This window comes from Crocuta crocuta, unplaced genomic scaffold (genome assembly GCF_008692635.1).
Source record: "Crocuta crocuta isolate KB4526 unplaced genomic scaffold, BGI_CrCroc_1.0 scaffold72, whole genome shotgun sequence".
In the NCBI taxonomy this organism is placed as follows: Eukaryota; Metazoa; Chordata; class Mammalia; order Carnivora; family Hyaenidae; genus Crocuta; species Crocuta crocuta.
In genome coordinates, this window is record NW_027529427.1 from 1309855 (window position 1) to 1328784 (window position 18930).

General features: G+C 40.6%; 1 long non-coding RNA gene across 1 annotated transcript in view; it reads right to left on the reverse strand.

The window, feature by feature from the left end:
- Positions 1-2414: 2414 nt before the first annotated feature.
- The window catches only part of LOC144227451 (uncharacterized), a 69320-nt gene continuing 52804 nt past the window's right edge, over positions 2415-18930 (reverse strand). The window contains exon 3 of the long non-coding RNA XR_013333931.1: positions 2415-2478. This is a non-coding gene — a long non-coding RNA (uncharacterized LOC144227451). The remainder of the gene's footprint in view (positions 2479-18930) is intronic.

The following is an 18930-nucleotide window of genomic DNA, read 5'->3' on the forward strand; positions in this document are numbered from 1 at the left end:
AAATTCAGTGTATATTTCACATTTATAATACATCTCCATTTTAGCCTCTACATGTTCTACAGTTAAAAGTAATACGGCATCGATCAACAAAATTGTGTTTGATGGGAAAATTTTTTAAATTTCTCCAATTTTAAATCATGAGCCACATGTAAACAGTCAATACCTATGTGAGGCTCATGGCTGGACCTTTCAACTTATGGTCAGAAGCCCGTGATAGGCTGTTTTCCTCTGGTCTTTTTTATGTTCTTTCTTTTCATTTAAATTTAAGTTAGTTAACATATAGTGTAGTATTGGTTTCAGGAGTAGAACCCAGTGCTCATCCCAACAAATGCCCTTCTTAATACCCATCACCCATTTAGTCCATCTTGCCACCCACCTCCCCTCTGGCAACCCTCAGTTTGTTCTCTGTATTTAAGAGTTTCTTATGGTTTACCTCCTTCTGCATTTTTATCTCATTACTTTTTTTTTTTTTGGTTTTGAAAAATCACATTGTTGCTTTTTTTAAAAAAATTATTTTTTAATTTACATCCAGGTTAGGGAGCACATAGTGCAACAGTATTTTCAGGAGTAGATTCCTTAATGCCCCTTCCCCATTTAGGCCACCCCTCCCCCCACAACCCTTCTGTTTGTTCTCCATATTGAAGAGTCTCTTGTTTTGTCTCCCTCCCTGTTTTTACATTATTTTTGCTTCCCTTCCCTAATGTTCATCTCTTTTGTATATTAAAGACCTCATATGGGTGAAGTCATATACTATTTGCTTTTCTCTGACTAATTTTGCTTAGCATAATACCCTCTAGTTCCATCCACACAGTTGCAAATGGCAAGATTTCATTCTTTTTGATTGCCGAGTAATACTCCACTCTAGATATAAACCACATCTTCTTTATCCATTCACCCATCGAAGGACATGTGGGCTCTTTCCATACTTTGGTATTGCTGATAGCGCTGCTATAACACTGGGGTGCATGTGCCCCTTTGAAACAGCACACCTGTATCCCTTGGATAAATCCCTAGTAGTGCAATTGCTGGGTCGTAGGGTAGTTCTATTTTTAATTTTTTGAGGAACCTTCACACTGTTTTCCAGAGTGGCTGCACCAGGTTGCATTTCCATTTATCTTATTTCTTATCTTTGCTTTTATTTATTATTTGTCTTGGCTCTAAATTACTTTATCTTTTCTTTCCTCTTCTCCCTAGGCTTAGTATAATTATTCTTTTTTTTTGGAGACAGAGAGAGACAGAGCACAAGTGGTGAGGGGCAGAGAGAGAGGGAGACACAGAATCTGAAACAGGCTCCAGACTCTGAGCTGTCAGCACAGAGCCCGACGTGGGGCTCGAACCTACAAACCGTGTGATCATGACCTGAGCCGAAGTCGGACGCTCAACCGACTGAGCCCCCCAGGCACCCCTGGTATAATTCTTCTTGAATGTTTTGCCAGGGCAAATGACGCGAGCAAAAGTGAAAAGCAGGTGTGTACCCCCCCCCCCTTCGTTTATTCAGGGCGGGCTCCAGTGTGATTCCAGATCACAGGTTTTGCCTCAGTAATTCCAACGGTTAATGAAACAGCAAATGTAATTGTGAAGGCGCAGGATTACACGTCCCAAATTAAGGTGTGCAAAACAGCTATGAAGAAAGATAAGACTGCAGGTTAAGTTTTGGAATTAATTCTGTAGAATATTTTCTTCTTAGTGAAAAAAGAGGGTGGATAAGAGGGAGAGAGAGGAGAAACCTATTTTGTCTGGGTCACTCAGGCTGAGAAAATTGCCTTAAAAAAAGTTAAGACTAGGGACAGAGCGCATTCTACTTCTGGCAGTACGTGTACTTTTTTTCTTAAAGGTTACACCTGGAATTAAACTGAATCTCAAAAATGTAAAAGCGTGCAGACATATTGAGGCAAACTCTTTTTGAGGAAGAGGGACCTAACAAACTCCTGACCAGAAAGCAGTCAGCGCTGGGCTTATCCCCAGAGTAACAGACAACCAAGTTAGGCAATCCTCACCCTGGGCGATAGATAACAGTTGCTCAATACATCTGCATTTTGGTATGTTTTGGGGGGAGATGGGTTGGTTGATTGGTGTCTTCAAGGCACTTTGAGAGTGGGTCCCACTAGATTCCCAACGCGAGTTAGTCAGGAGTTACAGCTCTGGTGACTGATTTGGGGATTACGCTAGGGAAGGCCAGCAGGGTAACTGCCCTAAAACATGTATCCTGCATCACTGGATTGCTGTGGGAAGTTCCTCCATCTTTCCTGAAAACAAAAGAGGAAGTGTGGTGGATACATCTGAAAATGGGACAGACTGGGGAGAAATGTTATAAAATTCCCACCTCATTGTTTAATGGAGGTCTGCTAAGAAGAAAGTAATAAATGAAATAATGGCCTGAAATTTCTTAATTCCAAACACAGTTACCTGCAGACGGTAAATCTCAATCCCAGCCTCTTGCTAGTCGGCCAGAGGCTGTTTGCTACTGTGATAACTGAGCTGGAAAACAAACAAACCAAAAAAATCCTGAAATCACGATGAGACTTTAAATACATAGAGTTAAAGACAGAGAAAAAAACCTGCTTCTTTCACAGGACAGTATAAATGGCATTTCAAAGCTCACAAAAAAGCTAAAGACTAAAGACTGCCAGAGTTAATTCTACTCTGTGCTTTGCGTTTATAATTTTCCTCAGAAAGAACAACTTTTGCTGCAGCCTGTTATTTTCTAATCTTCTACCAGGTGAAGTGTTCTCAGAGTTGATTCTGAATCTGAAAACACCAAAGAAAATACAGGGTAAAGAGAAAAAATTTGAGAAATGTTGATTTTCTTGTCTAAACTGGGTTTCAACCATCCATCATTCCAGTTGATCTTGAAGCACCTAATCCCAGCTCTCAGACCCTTATCACTGCCCCTTCCTCGGATTTCCTTCGAATATCAACCCATCTCACACCAGAGCTAGAGGAATTACACTAAATCGAAACCTTAATCGGATCATTCTCCTACTCAAATATCTTCAATGGTTATTGAATGAAGTCTAGATCAGTGCTGTCCAGTAGAAACATAACGTGAGCCACATATGAAATTTAAAATTTTCCAGTAGTCACGTTTAAAAAGAGCAAGAAGAAATAAGTTAATTTCAATATAATATTTTATTTAACCTAATATATACATATACCAAATATTATCATTTCAACCTGTAATTAATAGAAAAGTGATTAATGAGATATTTGACTCTTTTTTTGTTACTAGATCTTTTTTTTTTTTTTTTGGTACTAGATCTTTAAAATCCAATCTGTATTTTGCACTTACAGCACATCTTAATTGGGACACTAAATTTTCAACAACTGAGGTGAAATGATGAAGTTGTGTTTGAGAAAAACATTTTATAGTACTTCTAATTTTTTTACACTGCTTCAATTTTTTAAAAAATTGCTTCTGTCATCTTCCTTCCTTCCTTTGTTTCTTCCTTCCTTCTTTTCTTCCTTCCTTCCTTCCTTCCCTTCTTCCTTTCTTCCTTTCTTAATGTAATATCTATGCCCAACATAGGACTTGTAACCAAAACCCCAAGATCAAGAGTTGCATGCTTTACTGACTGAGCCAGCCAGGTGCCCCAACACTTCTTCAGTTTTTAAATACAAACTTAAATGAATTAAAATAGGATGAAATTAGGGGCGCCTGGGTGACTTGGTCGGTTAAGCGTCTGACTTCGGCTCAGGTCGTGATTTCATGGTTTGTGGGTTCGAGCCCCGCAACGGGCTCTGTTCTGACAGCTCAGAGCCTGGAGCCTGTTTCGGATTCTTTGTCTCCCTCTTTCTCTGACCCTTCCCTGTTCATGTTGTCTCCCTCTCTCAGAAATAAATAAAAAACATTAACAAATTTTTTAAAATGGGATGAAATTACACTTAAACTCCTCAGTCACACTAGGCACATTTTAAGTAGATCTCTTCGCCCAAGCCAAACTGAACCAACAGTCAGTGTTTGAACAGGCCCAATGACCTGTTCATCTCTATCCTTTACTACATACATCCTTTATAATAAATGGGTAAATGTGAGTGAATATTTCTTTGAGTTCTGTGAGCTGCTCTAGCAAATTAATCAGATCCAAGGAGGGGTGGTTGGAACCTTGAATCTACCTGGGCTTGCCATTGCTGTCTGACGTGGAGGGAGACAGAGGCAGTCTTTTGGGGCTGAGCCTTTCATCTGTGACATCTGCCGCTATCTCAGGGTAGACAGTATCAGAACTAAGTTGAATTGGGAAGGGCATTCAATTATCTTCAGCTGAGAACTGAGGCATTGCTTGGTGGTGTGAAAATACACACATCAAAGGCTGCCAGAGCAGTTCACCACAGACTGGATGGCTTGAACAAGAGAAATTTATTTTTATAATTCTGGAGGCTGGATGTCGAAGATCGAGGGATTGGCAGGTTGCTTTCTTCCTATGGGCTCTCTCCTTGATTTGTAGATGGCTTTTTTCTCTGTGTGTATACATCCCTGGTGGCTCTTAAATGTCTACATTTCCTGTTCTTATTTATAAGCACATCAGTGGGATTAGATTAGGGCTGACCCTAAAGGCCTCATTTTAACTTCATCACTTCTTTAAAAGACTCATACATCATATTCTGAGGTACTGGGGGTTAGGACTCTTATATGAATTTTGGGGGAACACAGTTCAGCCCATAATATATGCTACTGGAGACTCATTCTTTTGTCCTCTTTCATCCTGAATATCCTTTCCAACCGGCTAACTCAAGGTCATGCATACAATAACCGGTATCTCTTTCCCCTTTGTGAGACAGTCACAGACAAATCAAGGAAGATAAGGCTTCCTCTGGGCCACAGTCTAGCTCAAACATTTCTGTATTGTAGTACTTACTAACATCCCGTCGCAATTATTCATCTACATATTTGCTTACCTGTCTAACTTGGGAGCGCTCTGAGGGCTCAGATTATATTTTATCTACCTTTACAGCCACAGTGCGTAACAAATAGGTGAACAAAAAAAAGTTTTTTAAATTAGCTGCATAAAACGTGTCCAAAGTACATCGTTAGGGTTGTTGAGTATCTAAATAAGGCATAGCCTGATTAGTAAATTTTTAAAAAGATTTTTTAAAAAGATCTTATTTTTTTTAATGTTTTATTTATTTCTAGGAGAGAATTTCTAAATTTCTTTTAGGGATATACATGATGTGGCTTGATTAACTTGATTAAGGTAATTCAGTTTCCTTTCTTTCCCAAGAATCATTCCTTTTTTTAAAAATGTTTTATTTATTTCTGAGAGAGAGAGGGAGAGAGTGAATGTGAGCAGGGGAGAGTCAGAGAGGGAGGGAGACACAGAGTCTGAAACAGGCTCCAGGCTCTGAGCTGGCTGTCAGCACAGAGCCAGACGTGGGGCTCGAACCCACAAACCGTGAGATCGTTACCTGAGCCGAAGTCGGACGCTTAACTGACATGTGCCCCTCAAGAATCATTCCTTAATGTATTCAAAGTTCGCAAGTATACTAGCATTCCTGAAACTTCATTTTTTATTGGTAAAGCATAAGGCCAATTAAAGAAATGTACAATCAGTCTTGTGTCTGTTTCACTGACACTACCCATCTCTGAAGCTCTGTCTTACCTGTCAGCCAAACCCTCTGTTTGACATTAAAACAAAACAAAGCAAAACAAAACAAAACAAAACAAAACAAAAGACACCTCTAGAAACAGTCTAGGCTATTAACACTTAATTTGCAAGCACATACTTTTGAGGACCTGTTAGCCATACTCTTTAATGCTATAGGCTATACTCCTATTCTAAATAGGTGTCTTGAAATGTGTGATTTTGGTCAGTATCTTATCTGTTACAACACCTAATTTTATGTTTAGGTCTGTTGCCAGTTTCAAAGTGGATACTTTCTAAATGTATTTAGCATAGACAAATCTATTACCATCCCATATTATTGTGTATATTACTTAAAAAACGTTTTGCTATTATTGGTTTACAAATTTATTGCCCCAAATAGTGAGCTTCCTGAAAACTGTGACTACACCTTATTTGGCTCAATATTCTGAATATCTGATACATTGTAAGTGATAAATAAATGTTTGCTGAGAGAACTGAATAAATGAATGCTGATCAGAGTAATTTCTTTTTTTTAATTTTTTTTTAATGCTTTATTTATTTCTAGGAGAGAGAGAGACAGCGTGAGCAGGGGAGGTTCAGAGAGAGAGGGAGTCACAGACTGAAACAGGCTCCAGGTTCTGAGCTGGCAGTCAGCACAGAGCCCGACGCAGGGCTCGAACCCACGAACCGTGAGATCATGACCTAAGCGAAAGTCAGACGCTTAACCGACTAAGCCACCCAGGCGCCCCGATCAGAGTAATTTCTAAGGATCCAAATAGAACTGAACATTTTCTTTTTGTTTGTTTGTTTTAAGATTTTATTTTTGAGGCACCTGGTGGCTCAGTTGGTTAAGCGTTGGACTCTTGATTTCGGCTCAGATCATGATCTCACAGTCATGACACTGAGCCTTGCATCATGCCCTACACTCTGCTTAGGTTTCTCTACCCCTCCCCCATTTGTCTCTCTCTGCCCTTTCCTTGCTAGTGTATACGAGTGCTGTCTCTCTCTCTCAAATGAATAGATAAATGTAAAAAACAAAAAAACAAAAAAACAGGTAACCTCTACACCCAAAGTAGGGCTTGAATTCACAGCCCCAAGATCAAAAGTCACATGTTCCACTAACAGAGTCAGCTAGGTGTCCCTGAACATAGTTTTAATCATATTTATACCCTGGTGGTCCCTAAAAAAGAATACGTTAACAAACAAAAGAATAGTGGTCTGTATTTGTCAAACAAAAATAGTCATTTGATGGTTAAAATTTGATATTATCTACCATTAAGATGACTAAATCCCTTGTAACTTATTCTAGAAGTACCTCATTACCTTTCTGCCAAAACCAGACAAAGACATTATAAGAAAAGACAACTATAGACCAACATCTCTCATAAACACAGATACAAAAGTCCTTAAGAACATATTAGTAAATTTAATACAACAATGAATAAAAAGAATTTTTATCCATCATGACCAATTAGGATTTATTACAGATATGCAAGGGCTGTTAATATTTGAAAATCAATTAATGTAATCCATCATATCAACAGGTTAGAAAAGAACACTCACATGGTCATGTCAATAAATACAGAAAAATCATCTGACAAAATCCGACAGTTTTTCATGATTTAAAAACTCTCAGTAAATTAGGAATATAGAAGAACTTCATTAACTTGATAAAGAATGTCTACCAAAAACCCACAACTAACAACACACTGAAATGTTGAAAAACCCGAAGTTTTCCCACTGACATCAGGAACAAAGTAGAAATGTTCCCTCTCACTGCTCCTTTTCAACATTAGCTAGAAATACTAACTAATGTAATAAGACAAGAAAATAAAATAAAAGGCATATAGATTAGAAAGGAAGCCCTAAAATTCTGTTTGAACATGACAGATTTGTCTAAAAAGAATAAAATACCAGGGTGCCTGGGTGGCTGAGTCAGTCAGGCATTCAACTTCGGCTCAGGTCATTATGTTGTAATTCATGAGTTTGAGCCCTGCATCGGGCTCTGTGCTGACAGCTCAGAGTCTGGAGCCTGCTTTGGATTCTGTATGTGTGTGTGTCTCTCTCTGTCCCTCCCCAACTTGTATTTGGTCTCTCTCTCAAAAATAAAACTAAAACCTTTTTTTTAAAAAAATAAAACTAAAACCTTAAAAAAAACTTAAAATAAAGAATAAAATCCTGAGATGCCTGGGTACTCAGTTGGTGAAGCATTTGACTCTTGACTTCGGCTCAGGTCATGATCTCACAGGTTCATGAGGTGGAGCCCCACATTAGCTCTGCACTGACAGCTCAGAGTCTGCTTGGGATTCTCTCTCCCGCTCTTTCTGCCCCTTTCCCACTCTTTCTCTTTCACTCTCTAAATAAATAAACAAACAAACAAACTTGAAACAAAACCAAAAACTTTAGAATCAGTTTTTTGATGTCTATAAAATAACTTGCTGGGACACGGCATGGGATTGCATTGGATCCATCATTCAAGTTGGGAAGACCTGATATCTTGACAATATTGAGTCAGCGGAGCTGCCCAGGCACCCCATGATTCTAAATTTTATACGAAGTGGCCTAAGACCCAGAAAACCCAAAACAACACTGAAGAGCAAAGTTGTACAACTAATATGACCTACTTGACTTCCAGACTTAACTAAAAAGCCTCAGTAATCAAGACTTTGTGGTATTGGTGAAAACAATAGACAAACAGATCAATGGAACAGAACAGAGAGCCCAGAAAGACCCACATGAATACAGCTGACTGAATTTTTACAAAGAAACAAAGGCGACACAGTGGAGCAGAGATAGTCTCCTTCTTGACACATGGTGCTGGAACAATAGTACATCCACATGCCAAAACAAAACAAACAAACAAACAAACAAAAAAACAACCCCAAAAAAACAAAAAGAAAAAAAAGAAAGAAAAGAAAGAATCTAGTAACAGGCAGATCTTACACTTTTCACAATATTAACTCAAAATGGAACACAAATCTAAATGTAAAACACAAACGTAATAAACTCATAGAAGATAACATAGGAGAAAAACCTAGTGACCTTGACTATGGCAATGACTTTTCAGACATAACACCAAAGGCACAATTCATGGAAACAGTATTTGGTAAGTTGGACTTGATTAAATTGAAGCTTCTGTGCTCTGCAACAGGCACTTTTTTAAAACACATTTTTTTATAGTTTATTTATTTTTTGAGACAGAGAGAGACAGAGCATGAGCGGGGAAGGGGTAGAGAGAGAGGGAGACACAGAATCTGAAGCAGGCTCCAGGCTCTCAGCTATGAGCACAGAGCCTGATGTGGGGCTCTATCCCACAAACCATGAGATCTGACCCCAGCCAAAGTCTGACACTTCACTGACTGAGCCACACAGGCGCTCCTGCAAAAGGCACTTTTTAAAAAAATGTTTATTTAAATAGTTTTGAGAGGGAGAGTGTGAGTAGGTGAAGGGCAGAGAGAGAGGGAGACAGAGAATCCCAAGCACACTCCATACTCTCAGTGCAGAGCCTGACGCGGGGCTCAAACTCATGAACCAACCATGAGATCATGACCTGAGCTGAAACCAAGAGCTGGATGCTTAACTGACTGAGCCACCCAGAGGCCCCAGAGACATTCAAGAGACTAAGAAGACAAACCACAGGCTGGAAGAAAATATCTGCAAAAGACACATCTGATAAAGAACAAATATCCAAAATATGCAAAGAACAGGTTAAAATTCAACAATAAAAAGACAACCTGATTAAAAAGATCTCAGCAAAAGAAAGGCATACAGGTGGCAAATAAGCACATGAAAAGATGCTGCACATCACATGTGATAAGAGAAATGCAAAATAAAACAACGAGATACGAGTACCACCTATCAGACTGGCCAAAATCTGGAACACTGACAATACTAAATGCAGACGAGGGTGTGGCACAACAAGGAATCTCATGCATTGCCGGTGGGATTGCAAGATGGTACAGCCACTCTGGAAGACTGGTGGCTTCTTACAAAACTAAACATACATCTACCACACCATCCAGCGATCCTGCTCCTTGGTATTTACTCGAAGGGGCTGAAAATCTATGTCCACACAAAAACATACATACAGATGTTTATAGAAGGTTTATTCATGATGGCCCAAACTTGGAAGTCACCAAGATATCCTTGACTAGGTGAATGTATAAACAAACTGTGGTACATCCAAACAATGGAATATTATTCAGTACCAAAAAGAAATGAGTGATCGAGCCATGAGAAGACATGGAGGTCCCTTTAATGCATATTATTAAGTGGAAGAAGGCAATGTGAAAAGACTACATACTGTATGGTTCCAACTATACAGTTCCAACTATGCAGAATGTGACATTCTGCAAAAGGCAAGACTATGGAGATGGTACAAATATCATTGGCCACCAGGGACTTGGGGTGGGGGAGGGAGGAAGGGCGACTAGGTGGAGCACACAGGATGTTTAGGGCAATGAAACTATTCCATAGGCTGCTGAAATGATGGATATATGCCATTATACCTTTGTCCAAATCCATAGAATGTACAAAGCCAAGAATGAATCCTAGTGTAAAAGTATGGACTTTGGGCGATTGTGATGTGTCAATGTACATTCACTGTAACAAGTGCACCACTCTGTTGTGCATGTGTGGGGACAACAGTATATGGGAAATCTCTGTACCCTCCTCTTAATTTCACTGTGAGCCAAAACAGCTCCTAAAACAAACAAACAAACCAAAAAACGATATCCAATTCCCTATATTAGCGATCTCCAATTTTAAAAACAGAGGTTGTGTCCATTTCATTTCTGTGTCTTCTCCTCCAACATCACTTCCATCACCCTCTCAACACTTGGTACAATACATTATTTAGAGTAGAGATTTGATAAGTATTTGAGGGGATTAAATAGTTTCATTTTGGAGACAATTCTCTACAGAGTGAATGTACTGACGGGACATAGATTCTTCACTCTTACTGGAAAACCAGAATGCCATTAAAATGTTATAATCTGTTTCTTTTCTTTTCTCTCTCTTTTTTTTAAACATTTATTTATTTTTGAGAGACAGAGAGGGACAGATCATGAGCAGGAGAGGGGCAGAGAGAGAGGGACACAAAGAATGGGAAGCAGGCTCCAGGCTTTGAGCTGTCAGCACAGAGCCCGACGCGGGACTCGAACCCACAAACTGTGAGATCATGACCTGAGCCGAAGTCGGACGCTCAAGTAACTGAGCCACCCAGGTGTCCCAAACTGTTTCTTTTCAATTTCACTAGCACAACTTGCCCTGTAAGCCCTGCCTAATCAGTCAACGAGGTTCATTCCTTGTCACCTCTTTAATGAAATCAAACGATTCATTTTAATTGACCAACAAATCATTGAGCAAGAATGTCCTGTGAAAAGAACCCTGAACACCATACCCCTAAATTTCTTTGACTGTATCCCCTTATTTGGTACTCACGTCATTAAAAACATCATTTCATGCTTTTAAGTCTGCTTACCAATACCAAGTAGTTTTTTTTTTTGACGAAGGATTTTTTCTTAATACTTAGCAGAGATTAAATTGATTTTATCATGCTGTAACATCATATATATTACACTTATTGTTAACAATCAATAATAATATTGTCAGGGGGTACCTGTGTGGCTCAGCCGGGTGTCCAAGTCTTTTTTTTTTTTATGTTTGTTTATTTTTGAGAGAGAGAGAGAGAGAGAGAGAGTGTGAGCAGGGGAGGGGCAGACAGAGAGGGAGACACAGAATCTGAAGCAGGCTCCAGGCTCTGAGCTGTCAGCACAGAGCCCGACTCAGGGCTCAAACTCACTAACCGTGAGATCATGACCTGAGCCGAAGTCGGACCCTTAACCAACTGAGCCACCCTCCAAGTCTTGATTTCAGCTCATGGTTTGTGAGATTGAGCCCTGCATCGGGCTCTGCACTGACAGTATGGAGCCTGCTTGGGATTCTCTGCCTCTGTCTCTGTCTGCCCCTTCCCCATTCATGCAAATTCTCTCTCTTTCTCAAAGTGAATACATAAACATAAAAAAATAATATTGTCAGAATATCTTTGAAACAATATCTAGACAGATAAGTAGGTCACCATAGTTGACAAAGGAGGATCTGAAGAAAAAGGAAGAACCTGGTTATTAAGAAAAGGAAGTGAATGTCTATGTCACAATTCAAGCTAAAAAAATACCAATGCCTTAGACAATAGCCTCCCCTGAGTAGCCCCATACTCTCCCCTCCCATATGCCAGCCTAATTCTGAAAGATAAGCCACACACAAAAAAATATTTGGGTTTAGATTTACAGACACTCTCTAGTGTTTTCTTAACTGGTCTTTCAGGATCACAGAAGCAAGTGACTCTCTTCCTTGCAGAGCATCTTAGTGCTTCCCTGAAATGGTCACCTACCACTAAAGCAGAAGTTCCTTCTCTGACACCTCCCTTTATTTACAGATTACAGCTGCCTTGGGTGGGGCATAAATGTCCTCCTCACTCATTATACACCCTGGCAGAGTTTGGCATTGTTGTGCTGTCTACTACCCCTTATTGTGAGCACTAGGAAGAATAGGTAGGAGAGGGAGGGTAATCACAGCTTAGTAGAAATGACTAAACAGAGGACTGGAGGACCGAAGAGCAGAATCTGAGTCCCAGAGCTCTGGAACACGAACTAGAGTTTAGATATTTGAACAGGTCACTTAACTTCTCTATGTCTCAACCTCAGTATTTTAGTTGGAGGCCATAATACTCAGCTCGTGGAATTACTGAGAGAAATGAGATAATGTGGAAGGAAGGAAGGAAGGAAAGAAGAAAGAAAAAGAGGAAAAAAAGAAAAAAAAAGAAAGGAAAGTAAGAAAAAGAAAGAAAAGAAAGGAAGGAAAGAAAGAAAAGGAGAGAGGGATGGAGGAAGGAAAGAAGAAATAAGGAAAAGAAAAAAAGAAAAAACTTCTAAACTCTAAATATATACATTCATTCATTCATTCAGCCAGTCACTTGTGCAGTTTTCCTCAACTGCTTATTGCCTACTATACGCTAGGTACAGTTCTAGGTACAGGTAATATAAATGTCACTAAGACAAGTCCCTACCCTCAAAGTCCATACCCTGACCTTATTTTTAAAAAAAATTTTTAATGTTTTTTATTTATTTCTGAGAGAGACAGCATGAGCAGGGGAGGGTCAGAGAGAGAGAGGGAGACACAGAATCTGAAGCAGGCTCCAGGCTCTGAGCTGGCTGTCAGCACAGAGCCCGACATGGGGCTCGAACCCACAAACCATGAGATCATGACCTGAGCTGAAGTCGGACGCTCAACCGACTGAGCCATCCAGGAGCCCCTGCTGACCTTAAATTTCAATATGGAAGGCATATGTGATGGTTCATTTTTAAAAATGATTTTATTTAGTAGCTTAGTTTAGTTTTGAGGCAGAGAGAGCATGCACGAGTTGGGGAGAAGAAGAGAGGGGGTAAGAGAATCCCAAGCAGGCTCCACACTGATGGTGCACCCCTTTAAGATTTTATTTTAACTAATCTCTACACCCAACATGGGGCTGGAACTTACAACCCTGAGATCAAGAGTTGCATGCTTGAGGTGCTTGGGTGGCTCAGTTGGTTAAGCATCTAATTGTTGGTCTTGGCTCAGTTCATGATCTCACAGTTCATGAGTTCAAGCCCATGTGGGGCTCTACACTATCAGCACTTCAGACTCTCTCTCTCCCTCTATTTCCTCTCTCTCTGCCCTTTCTGCAAGTGCTCTCTCTCTCTCAAAATAAATAAACTTTAAAAAAAAAAAAGAGTTGCATGCCCTATTGATTGACTGAGCCACCCAGGTACCCCTGTGATGGTGAAATTTATATGTCAACTTGGCTGGGCAACAGTGCCTAGAAATTTGGTCAAATATTATTCTAGATGTTTCTCTGGGGGAATTTTCAAGTGAGATTTAAATTGGGGGGCTTTGAATGAAGCAGATTGCCTTCCATAATGCTGGTGGACCTCATGCAATCAGGTGAAGGCTTGAAGAGAACAAAGACTAACATCCTCTGCCCCACCTCCAAGCAAGAAAGAATATTCTGCAGGAGATGGCAGAGGGTATCCAGCTTGCCGGCCCACCCTGCTTGGACTTGCCAGCCTCCATATGTAAATTCCTTCATACAAGAGCCTTTTTCTATATATATGCATCCGGTTGGTTCTGTTTCCCTGGAGAACCCTGACAAACGTTGGTACCAAGAAGCTGGTAGCTGCTGTAACCGATACCTAAAAATGTGGCAGTAAGTTTGGAACTGAGGAATGGGGAGAGGCTGGAAGAATCTGGAGGTACATGCCAGAAAAAGCCTAGATTGCCTTGAAGATATTGTTGTTAGGAACACGGATGGAAAAGGGGATTCTGGTGGGGTCTCAGATGGAAATGAGGAACAGGTTATTGGAAACTGGAAGAAAGCTGGTCCGTGTTATAAAGCGGTAAAGAACCTGGAGGAATTGTGTTCCGGTGTTTTTGTGGAAAGAAGAACTTGTTTGTAATGAAATAGGACATTTAGTTGGGGGGATTTCTAAGTACAGGGTAAAACGTATGACTTGGCTTCTCGTTGCTGCCAATAGAGAGATGAATTGAAAGGGGAACTGTCCAGCAAAAAGGAACCAGAAGGTGAAGATTTGGAAAATTCTTAGCCTGTCTGTTACAAAACAAGAATGCTTGCTCTGGAGAGGACACCAAGGGTATGGCTGAAAAATCACTTGATAAAGAGGTCATGAGCACAACCCATGGTTTTAGTCAGCCATTTTGGCAGAATCTAGGAATAGAGATGGTGTTATGTCAGCAGACACACCGCCGGCTGGGACTCAGGGCACAGAGAGAAGACAAAATGAAGGAAGATGAAGCCTGTTAGGATTCTACCAGACGGAACAATAGAACTGTCATCATGGGCCATCTTCCAATAAAAGGTAAGAATGATACTAAAGTTGATTCAGAGGTCAGCAGGGTTGCCAAGCCTACCAGAGGCCAGAGCACAGGGGTGCTCAAGGCAAGGCTGTCAACTCAGGGGGCCTCGAGGGCAGAGCACTGAGCCAAGAAGGGTTATCTTGAGATTTAACTCTAATGAAACATAGATTTCTTGGGTAGGACACCAAAAGCACAGGCAACAAAAGCAAAAAAAAAAAAAAAACAAAGACAACTGTGTCTCTATCAACCTTAAAAACCTTTGCTCATCAAAGGATACAATGAACAAGGTGAAAAGGCAACCTACGAAATGGGAGAAAACTTTGCAAATCATATATCCAATAGGGGGTTAATATCCAGAATATATAAAGGGCTTAACAATGAAATAAATCAAATAACTTGATGAAAAATGGGCAAAGGATTTGAACAGACATTTTCCCAAACATGATATACGAATGACCAACAGGCACATGAAAAGACGCTCAACATCAACAATCGTCAGAGAAATGCAAACCAAGACAGCAGTGAGAAATCTCTTCATGCCCCTGACAATGGCTGTTTTCCAAAACACCAACAACAGAAAATAACAGGTGCTGGCAAGAGTGTGAAAACATTGATACTCTTGTGCACTGCTGGTAGAATTGTAAAGTAGTGTAACTGTCAGGGAGAACAGCATGGTAGTTCCTCAAAAAATTAAAAATAGAACTACCCTATGATCCAGCAATCTCCCTTCTGGGTATATATCCAAAAGAACTGAAAGCAAAGTCTTAAACTTTGCACATTCATGTAGCACACCCAGTACCATTCACTATAGCAAAAGGTGGAAGTAATTCAAGTGTCTACCAAGAGATGAATAGATAAATATCCAAGGGATATATATATCCAAGGGAATATTATTCAGCCTTAAAAAGGAAGGAAATGCTGTCACATCTTACGGCATGAATTGACGTTGAGGCCATAATGCTAAGTGAAATAAGTCAGTCATAAAAAATAAAGACTTATAAAAGGCATCTAAAGGAATCACACTCAGGTGCACCTGGGTGCCTCAATTGGTTGAGTGTCTGTCCGATCTTGATTTCGGCTTAGGTCATGATCCCAAGGTTGTGGGATGGAGTCCCGTGTTGGGCTCTGTGCTGACAGTGCTGAGCCTGCTTGGGATCCTCTCTCCCTCTCTCTCTGCCTCTCTCCCCAACTCTCTCTCTCAAAATAAATAAACATTAAAAAAAAATAAAAACCTTAATAACCTCTTTAAAGGCCCTGTCTCCAACTACAGTTACATTCTAAGGTACTAGAGGCTGAGCATGGAGCCCGATTGAGATTCCCTCTCTCTCTGTCTCTGCCCCTCTCCTCCAATTGCGTTCTTTATCTAAAATAATAAACGATAAAGTTGTCACACTCATGGAAACAGACAGTAGAATGGTTACCTGGAGGTGGAGGTAAGGAGAAAAGGGGAGTTCTTTAATGAGCCTAAAGTTTCAGTTTTGCAAGATGAAAAGTTCTGGATATCTGTTTCATAACAACGAACTTAACACTACTGCATTGTACACTTACAAATGGTTAAGATGGTAAATTTTAGTTAAAAAAATTTTTAATATTTATTTTTGAGAGAGAGAGCACACGTGCATGGGTGTGCATGAGCAGGAGAGGGACAGAGAGAGGGGGAAAGAGGAATCTGAAGCAGTATCTGTGCTGACATCAGAGAGCCATATGTGGCCTTGAACTCACAGACTGTGAACTGTGAGCTGAAGTCAGACACTTACCCAACTGAGTCACCCAGGTGCCCTAAGATGGTAAATTTTATGTAATGTGCTTTTAACCACAAAGGAAGGAAAGAAGGAAGGAAGGAAGGAAGGAATGAAGGAAGGAAGGAAGAAAGAAAGGAAGGAAGGAAGAAAGGAAGAGAGAAAGAACAGAATTTACCTTACTAGGTTTTAGATTTGTTTGCTACTCATCAGCCCTTTTTTGTTTCCAGTTTCTCCCTTCTGGAAAGAGAATATCTGTCATATGCCTGTCCCACTACTGTATTTTGGAAGCACATAACTTGTTTGCTTTCACAGGTTCACAGCTGGAGAGAAATGTTCCCTTGGGATGAATCATACCTCCAGTCTCACCCATATCTGATCTAGATGATACTCAAGATGAGACTCTGGATGTAGACCAGATGCTAGAAAGGGATAAGAAAGACTTTTGAGGCTTTTGGGATGAAGCTGAATGTATTTTGCATGTGAGAAGGACATAAATTGAGGGGAGGGGCAGAGGGTGGGTGCTATGGATTGAATTGTACCTTCCTAAAATTTGTATGTTGAAGCCCTAACCTCTAGTACCTTGGAGTATAACTATAGTTGGAGACAGGGCCTTTAAAGATGTTATTAAGGTTTTTTTTTTTTTTAGTGTTTTTTCATTTTGAGAGAGAGAGTAGGGAAGGGGCAGAAAGGGAGAGAGAGGAGCACAGAGGCTGATGCGAGGCTCGGTCTCAAAAACTGTGAGATCATGACCTGAGTGGAGATGGAGTCAGATGCTTAACCAGCTGAGCCATGCAGGTGCCCTGTGGTTATTAAGTTTAAACGAAGTCATAAAGTTTAAATGAGGTCATAAGAATGCAGCATTAATCCCAAATGACTGGTGTCCTTATAGAAAGCGAAAGGGATACCAGGGACGTAGGTGCGTAGAGGAAAGGTCACGTGAGGGTGCCGCTAGGAGGTAGTTTACTGTCAGGAAAGAGATCTCAGGAGAGGTCTACCCTGTGGCACCTGCCCTTGGACTTGCAGCTCCCAGAACAGTGAGAAAGTAAATTTCAGTTATTTAATACCATCCAGTCTGTGGTATTTTGTTATGGAAGCCCTAGCCATCTAATGCGGCGGATGATAAGCAAACAAGTAAATATATAATGTCAAGTAAAAATAAGGGAGCACCTTGAAGAATTATGTCACAAGGTAAGGTAATAAAGAATGGGGGGGCACATAAATAAGGGGGTTAAGACTGATTGTAGCAGAGGTGACATCTGGACAGAAATGTGAACGACGCGAGGGAGTAAGTCTAGGGAGTGTGTTTGAGAACAGCATTTCCAGCAGAAGGCGATTCATACACAAAGACGCAGAGAGGAGAGGAAGCAGGTTGGCTTGGGAGGAAAGAGGTAGGAGAAATGGCGCTGGAGGATTCCGATCATATAGGCCACTGTAAGCCACGGCAAGGATTCTGAATTCTCTTAAAATTTTTATTTTATTTTTATTTTATTTAATTTATTAAAAAATGTTTTTAACGTTTTATTTATTTATTTATTAATGTTTTTTATTTATTTCTAAGAGAGAGAGAGAGACAGCGTGANGCTGTCAGCACAGAACCTGATGCAGGGCTTGAACCTACGGGCCGTGAGATTATGACCTGAGCTGAAGTTGGATGCTTAACTGACTGAGCCACCCAGGTGCCCCTGGATTATGTTTTAGAGGTGACAGAAAGCCAGGAAGCTAAAGGGCCATTTCAGGTTTTAAGGCAAAGAAGTGACATTAGTTGATTTATGTTTTCAAAAAGATCTTTGCTGTGAGTGGAGAGGATGCTGGAGGAGAACAAGAGTGGAAACACAGAGACCAATGAGGAAGCTGCTGGTCCAGGTAAGAAAGGATGAGGACTTGAACTTGGTAGGGCCTGAATGAGAGCAGTAGTAGTGGAAGCAGTAAGTGGTTGGATTTGAAAGATATTTTCAATATGGAGCCAATGAGAGCCTAGATGGTATGTGTGAGAGAAGAAAAGGAGTCAAAAAGGATCCTGGGGGTTTTGGTCTGAGCATCTGCAGGACTGGGTTGCCATTTACGTCAATCAGGAAAGCAGAGAGAAGAGCGGGTTTCAGGGGTCAAATCAAGAGTTTGTTGTAGGGGCACCCGGGTGACTCAGTCGGTTACACGTTTGACTTTCAGTTTGGGCTCTGGTCATGATCTCATGGTTTCTTGCATTCGAGCCCTGCGTGGGGCTCTGTGGTGACAGTGCAGAGCCTGCTTGGGATTCTCGCTCTCTGCCCCTCCCCCACTAAAGCTGTCTCTGTCTCTCTCAAAATAAATAAACTTAAAAAAATAAAAAGTTAAAAAAAATTTTTTAAATTTATTTCTGAGAGAGAGACAGCGTGAGCATGGAAGGGCAGAGAGAGACAGAGACACAGAATCTGAAACAGGCTCCAGGTTCTGAGCTGTCAGCACAGAGCCCGATGCGGGGCTTGAACCCACGAACTGTGAGATCAAGACCTGAGCTGAAGTCGGACCAACTGAGGCACCCAGGCGCCCCAAAAAAAGAGTTTTGTTTTAGACATGTGACTATTTTAAGATATGCGCTAACAATAGGACACTTTCCCCCTCTTTCATCCTTAGATTCTGTGATTTTACAGATGCAAAGGATATGTTTCTGTCTTTAAGGTCTCATGGAAGGGGATGGAGAGAAACATATAAACCAGTGTTTT